This window comes from Mustela nigripes, chromosome 3 (genome assembly GCF_022355385.1).
Source record: "Mustela nigripes isolate SB6536 chromosome 3, MUSNIG.SB6536, whole genome shotgun sequence".
NCBI classification, from domain to species: Eukaryota; Metazoa; Chordata; class Mammalia; order Carnivora; family Mustelidae; genus Mustela; species Mustela nigripes.
The window spans coordinates 32531876-32539013 of NC_081559.1; the positions used below are offsets into that span (position 1 = coordinate 32531876).

General features: G+C 39.5%; 1 long non-coding RNA gene across 1 annotated transcript; it reads right to left on the minus strand.

The window, feature by feature from the left end:
- Positions 1-3360: 3360 nt before the first annotated feature.
- LOC132012902 (uncharacterized) lies at positions 3361-6908 on the minus strand. The gene is made up of 4 exons (XR_009402803.1): positions 6784-6908; positions 4335-4521; positions 3945-4048; positions 3361-3542 (listed from the first exon to the last, which is right to left on the minus strand). It is a non-coding gene; the product is annotated as an uncharacterized LOC132012902 (long non-coding RNA).
- Between the last annotated feature and the right edge of the window lie 230 nt (positions 6909-7138).

Below are 7138 nucleotides of genomic sequence, written 5' to 3' on the forward strand. Positions count from 1 at the left end.
GAAGAATACTCTTCTGCAAGAATAATCATCAGACTAACAAGCCTGATACCCAGGGGTACGGTCATGCAAGTTATTAAGATATTTAAATACTTCCACACCAGTTGATAATAGTGGCTCCCTCGAGTCTCCTGAAGGTTTTCTGCCTCACCCCTACCCCCAGTACGCCTGGGCCTGCTCACCATCCAGTTACTAAAGCTATACCATCTGATACAGTAGGGACCTCCAGGCATTGACAATTCAGATCGGTCTCTACTCATGTCCTCCCACTTAGAACATTTCAAATATCACTCTTGATTCACAACTAACATTTCCTGAGCTCCTCACATATGCCAGGCCCAATGTCAAGCCATTTATTTGACTCCTTTACTCAGTCCTCACAACCACCTTTTGTGGAACATATGAGTATCACTCCATTACACAGTTGAGAAAATTGAGGCCCAGAGAAGTCAGTAACCCATTCTAAACCACATAGTGAGTGATGAAGCCAGAACCTGAGCCCAGACGATCCAGCTTGGCAGCCTCTGTACCATTCTGGCTCGCCCATTCTGGACAACCTATATCCATGGCTGGGTGGCATGATAAGGGCACGGGAGTATGCTCAGTCTGCAGTCCTAACTTCCTGCGCAGTCAGGACAGGGAGTGGAAAAAGCTCTTCCCTGGAGCTGAACTCAGAGCTGCTACTTGCATTCAATACTGAGGAGCTGTTTGTCTCCTTTGAACTGTCTCCCATAAGGTGTGACAAGATTGGGAAATTGTTATATCACTCTTTCATGCCAGACTGTCTAGACTGTGTTGCCCAGATGTATTCCACTAGATAACCCGTCTGTTCCACGTGTCGCCCTTGGTAGCATTTACTGACATGGTTGTCTGAGCACCTTCATTCATACTTCAAGAATAATGTGCGAAGACACCAACAGCATGGTCGTATGGATGATTTTTCTCTATTTCAGTCTTAATAATTCATTAATGATGATGACAATAAAGACAAAAACATAAAATTTGACAGCAGAAAATCTTCTTGGAAAATGCATCTGCTATAGACTGAATGTGCTTCCCCACCCCCCCACACCGCATTCATATGTTGAAACCTGGTCTCTAATGTGATGGTGTTTGGTGGGGGTGGGAGGGGGGCTGGGGGGGTGGTGATTAGGTCATGGGGACAGAATGAGGAGAGCCACCTCCATGAGATTTCTAGCTCATGAGAACTGTGGAGGCAGGGCCACAGCCCTAGTGAGTCCAGAAAGTGGAACATGGAGTCAAGGAAGATGATCTCAAGCCTCAAGTTTTAATGTTGTTGCCCCTATAACCTTTGGATTTAGCTGGAAACTGTTACCCTTTCTTTCTTTACTATTTCTCTATTTTGAAATGGAAATGTCTCTACCATGCCTGTCCCATAATTGTATTTTAGAAACATGTAATTTGTTTGGTTTCACAGGCTCATAACTGGAGATGAATTTGCCTTGGGATTAATCTTACCTCCAGTCTCCCACACTTTTGATTTAGAGGGTATTTAGATAAGACTTTGTTGTTGTTGTTGCTTTTTTTTAATTTAATTTTATTTTTTCAGTGTTCCAAGGTTCATTGTTCATGCACCACACCCAGTGCTCCACACAAACCCTGCCCTCCTTAATACCCACGACCAGGCTCACCCATCCCCCACCCCCTTCTCCTCCAGAACCCTCAGATTGTTTCTTAGAGTCCACAGTCTCTTATAGCTTATCTCCCCCTCTGATTTACCCCAAGGAAAGGAAAAGTGAATTGGGGTAGATAAGTCTTTGAACTTTAAACTTTTGAGTTGATGTTTGAATAAGTTTAGACTTTTGGGGTTATTAGAATGGAATGAATGTATTTTTCATGCAAAAAAGACATGAATTCCGGGGCCTGGGGATGGAACGCTGTACGCCAAGTGTTTGCATCCCTCCACACACCCACCACACACAATTCATGTATTAAAACTGGGTTTCCAGTGATAATGTTTGGGAACAGGGCCTTTGGGAGTTGATTAGGTCATGAGAGCAGAACCCTTAAGAATGGGATTAATGCCTTTATCACAGAGAACTCCCTCACCCCTGCCACCATGTGAAGATGCAGTAAAAAAAAAAAAAAAAAAAAAAAAAAAATCTAGAGCTAGATTCATAGCATCGATGAATATCCCAGGCCCTTACCAGACTCCAAATTGGTGCTGCCTTGTTCTTGGGCTTCTAGACTCCAGGAATATGAGAAATCGGTCCCTGCTGGTTCATATGCCACCCAGTTTATGGTATTCTATTATAGCAGCCCGAATGAACTAAGACAATAACTCACACACACTCATCCTCCCATATTAGAGAAGTTCTGACACATGTCACATGTTGGGTGAACCTTTCAGTCACGATGCTATGTGACATATGCCAGATACAAATGGACAAATAGTACAGGATCCCATTTATAAAAAATATCTGGAATAGGCAAATTCAAAAAGAGAGAGAAAGTAGAATGGAGAAAGTAGAATGGAGGTCACCAGGGGGCTGCCAGGAGGGTGCTTGTTGCCTAATGGGTAGAGAGTCTTTACAGAGAAAGTTCCAGAAATAGTGGTAATGGTTTTACAACATATGAATGTACTTCATGCCACTGAATTGTATGCTTAAAAATGGCTAAAATTTTAAGTTTTATGTCATGTATATTTTACCATAATAATTTTTTTTTTAATCCAACAGTCTACTCCTACCAGAGCAAACGAAACTCAGCCACTTTAAGAACAGAGATAGCAAAGGCAACATAAAGATCTTTTTTTCACACCTACAGAAGCTGAAATAACTTACCATCAGTCGACCCTCATTACGAGGAATGTTAAAGGAAGTCCTTCAGGCAGAAGGAAAATGACACCAGATGGAAATGCAGAAGAAAGAATCCACACTAAAGAATAAGCCCAGAAATAGTAACCGCATGAGTAAACACACAACACTTATTTTCTCATTATTTAAATCTCTTTAAAAGATAGTTGATGTTTAAACAAAAACATCAACAACCCAGTGCAGAGCTTATAATACATGTAAAAGTAAAAGGTAGCAATAGCGCAGAGGTCAGGAAAGAAGAAAAAGAATTCTACTATTGGGAGGTTCTTATACTATGTGTGAAGTGGTATAATATCACTTGGAAGTAGACTCTAACAAGTTAAAGATATGTAAATGATAAAGGAACCTGCATGATAGGCTTAGGTTCAGAATGATGGGAGGAAACAAGGATTTCACTAAACAGAAAGAAATTGTTCAGCATACCCTAAGAAAGTGCCAACAAAAATATAGACTCTTCATCCTATTTTATTCAACACTCACATCTTAAGAACCTATTACATGAAAGGCATTGTTCCAGGTGCTAAGAAAGAGAAATGACAGTCTTTTTTAGTTCAGTTATGGAAAGTCTGCACAAATTTAAAAGTTAAATACAGGAGGCCTGGGTAGCTCAGTTGGTTGAGCGTCTGACTCTTGATCTCAGCTCAGGTCTTGATCCCAGGGTCATGAGTTCAAGCCCTGCCTTGTGATCCATGCTGGGTGTGGAGCCTACTTTAAAAATAAAATATAAAATAATGTAAAACAAGGCAACATAAAATATGTGCTATAATATATAGAGAAGGAAATGCTATTGAATAGGGAGAGAAATGCATATATGTATAGAGGCCAGGTAGAAAGCTTACATCAGTCAAGCAGGTGGGCTTGGTGAAACAGATTGAAGAGGAACTGCTACAAACTGAAGAGGGCATGTCCTTCTAAAAGCAAATTTTGCTACTCAGCATCAGCCAATTATTGCTATGATGCATCATACTCCTTATCTTGACTCACAAGACTCCACATAACCCTGCCCCTAGGTAACTGGCCTATTCCCACTCCCACTGTTCCCTTCCATCTCACACTGTTCCAGTTCTATCACCTTGCCTGCTTTCCCCAATTATATGTCAAAGATCTTACTGTTCCCTCCTCCAAGAATGCTCTTCACCTTGACTTCCAATGACCATAGGACTCACTCCCTCATTCCTTCACGTCTCTGCCCAGTGAGATGTTCTCCAATCACCCTATAAAGTATAGAGACCCTTACTCTCACCTGGTAATTGGCTGGTACATGTTTAACTATTGGCTCTCTGAAGAAAAGAAAAAAAAAAGTCCTGGTTTCTAGTATTTGTTAATTTCTGTGCTGTAAACACCCCCACTGTGGCCAGTACCACTTGTCAACCTGATATCACCAAACACTGACAACTGGCTCTTAAGAGCTCATGCATGTCACCGCAGCCCACATCATTGCACTCAGCACGCCCTTCTCCTTTACCCTGCTTTTCTCCCTCTACACTTACCTACACTCACCTGATGTTTTACATACTTGTGCATTTATGGTCTGTTTCCCCTTCACATCCACCAGGATACAAGCTCCAGGAGAGCAGGAATTTTGTTTTGTTCTCTTCTGTATCTTCGGAGCCTAGAATTATTCCTGGCATAGAGTTGGGTCTTAGAGGTATTTGTTGAATGAATAAATGTGAAGATAACAGTGGTCCTTGGAAGTAAGAAATTAAGATTATTAAAAAGGGGTTATTCTGTAGGGACAAGAACCATAAATTACTATATAAAAGGTAAAGTAGCAGGCCAGCAGAGATAGTCCTCTAAGCCATGGGTTTCCAAAGATGGCTGGACACATCCAACAGTGTGTATGAGACAATCAGTTAGAGCTTGGAAGAAAATATTAGAACATGTCCTTCTAAAGGCAGATTTTGCTACTCAGCATCAGTCAATTTTTGCTGATAAGAACCTCTACTTACATATTTTTATTTAAATAATACATTATGATGTATGGAGTTGTTGAATTACTATATGGTAGACCTGATACTAATATCCTACTGTATGTTAACTAATTGGAATTAAAATAAAAACTTTAAAAAAAAAGAAAAGAATACATTAAACTTTATAAGCATTTAATATGAGAATTAACTGTAAAAATTCCATTTTGATCAGACTGAATATTGGTTTCTGTTAGCAAATACAGATTTTCAAAAGCAAAACATTTTATCTATTCTTATTAAAAGTGACATTTTGCCATCGAGGAAGAAAATGGCTGCTTAAATAGTGACAACAAAAACAATGAAATTTGTATCATGAGACTGTAGGGAGAGCCTTTTGAAGGCGGATGCTTAGAAATGAAATAATCATCAGAGAAAGCCATCATGTCCAACAATACCCCAGTCATATACTCTTTCACAATCCCATAGCTCAGGGCAGAGGATGCCCTCTGGTTCTATGTCTACTCTTTCCTGAGATTAGTGATTATATATTTTTCAAGTTTGGTATGTGGACCTCCTGCGTCAGAATGTCCTGGGGGTAGCTGGAATACATACTAGCTCTTATTGGCATTACTTACTCATTGGGTTTTTCCATGAGATCGTGAACTGTTCATGGTCAAAGTCTATTACATTGTTCACCACGCCATTTCCAACCACTACAACAATATTTGACAAAGAATAGGTATTGGTAAGCTATTTGTGGGGGGAATGAAATCAAGAACATATAGGAAGGCGCTCTTCAATGAATTACATAGCCAGCGGCTTCACACATTCTTCATGGCATTCTGAATGGCTAGGCAGTATGGGAGGGACAAATTAAGGATATTAACTGAAATGTGCACAAGTTACAGACATGACTTGATGTTTGTTATCAAGTCTACGATTCAGTGCAAAAGACAGAATTACACACTTAAAAAGATTAAGGACTTTAAAAATACAGGTTAGGTTGCCGGCAGCTTAGTCGGTTGAGTGTCTAACTCTTGGTTTTGGTTCAGATCATGCATGGTCTTAGGGTCCTAAGACCGAGCCTCACGTCCTTAGGCTCCACGCTCAGCAGGAGAGTCTGCTTAAGGATTCTCTCCCTCTCCTTCCACTCTTGTGAACAAGCTCTCTTTCTCAAACAAAGAAATCTTCAAGTTAAAAAATAAAAAAAGTTTATGCGAATGAGGGGATAGGGTAGGTGATGGGCATTAAGGAGGGCATGTGATGTGACGAGCACTGGGTGTTACATGCCATGGATGAATCATTGGACACTACATCTGAAACTAAGTACATACTTTATGTTGGCTCACTGAATTTAAATTTTTTTTAAAAATGTTTAAAGATTGGAGAGGTTTGGCTCCAAGTTTCTATCACCGTAAATGTGATGCAGAGATCAGTAGTTGCTATAGCCGTCACCACAGGTGTTAATTTCAAAGCCAGTGACCAGGGTGGGTTGTGAAATCCCATTATTGCTAAAATGTATTTCTGTTAGATCTAATTGTCCCTGTACACTCTGCTGACAGATGACCTACCCCATCCTCCTGCCTGTCAGATCTCACCAAAGTCCTTCAAATGACTGAATCTATTCCGCATTCAGGACCCTAAATGCAAAGACAGTCAGGGTGACGTCATATTTCGGCTTTCTAACCTCTGTAAATGGAGTATAAAATAAAGTCCAGGAAAGCCAGTCTAAATAACCAGAAAAAAATAACCTTAGTCACTTTGACGAAGAGACTATCTTGACCCCATAGCTGAAACCATTTATTAACAATAAAAACATACTATCTACTTCCATTTTCCTTGACAGTTTCTCAGTTTATAAACTGATAGCTCTTTTAAGTATAAATATGGATGTTAAGTGTCTAATACAAAAACCTAATGGCAAATGCATTTATTTTATGCACTTTGTAAAGAGTTTTTAAATCTGTAGGTTGCTCCAGCAAGAAGCTGATCTTGTGAGATGCTTTCTGATACTATTGTACTTGTTGAGTTTTGTTTACCTTGATTATAATCCAGGAACAAAACACACTGTTGAAAATAACTTCAGGCTGCTTTTCATGGTCACCAATGCTTTGTTTTCTTTCAATGGTTAAAACAAAATGGGATCTGACACCCACAAAGGGAAATGACACCTGTAAAAAGAAAGATAAGAGAGTCTAACTATCAATGCCAAATGGGTTCTTCATTCTTTGAATGAAATCAAAATGTCAAAGCATGCTGAATACCTGCATATGATAATAAAAACATCTATTATTCCCCAAGACACTCTAAGCAGAATTTAAAAACAAATCTTTGAATTTATTAAAATATTCTTTTCAAACACTTTTTTTTTTTTTTTTTTTTTTTTTTGAGCCT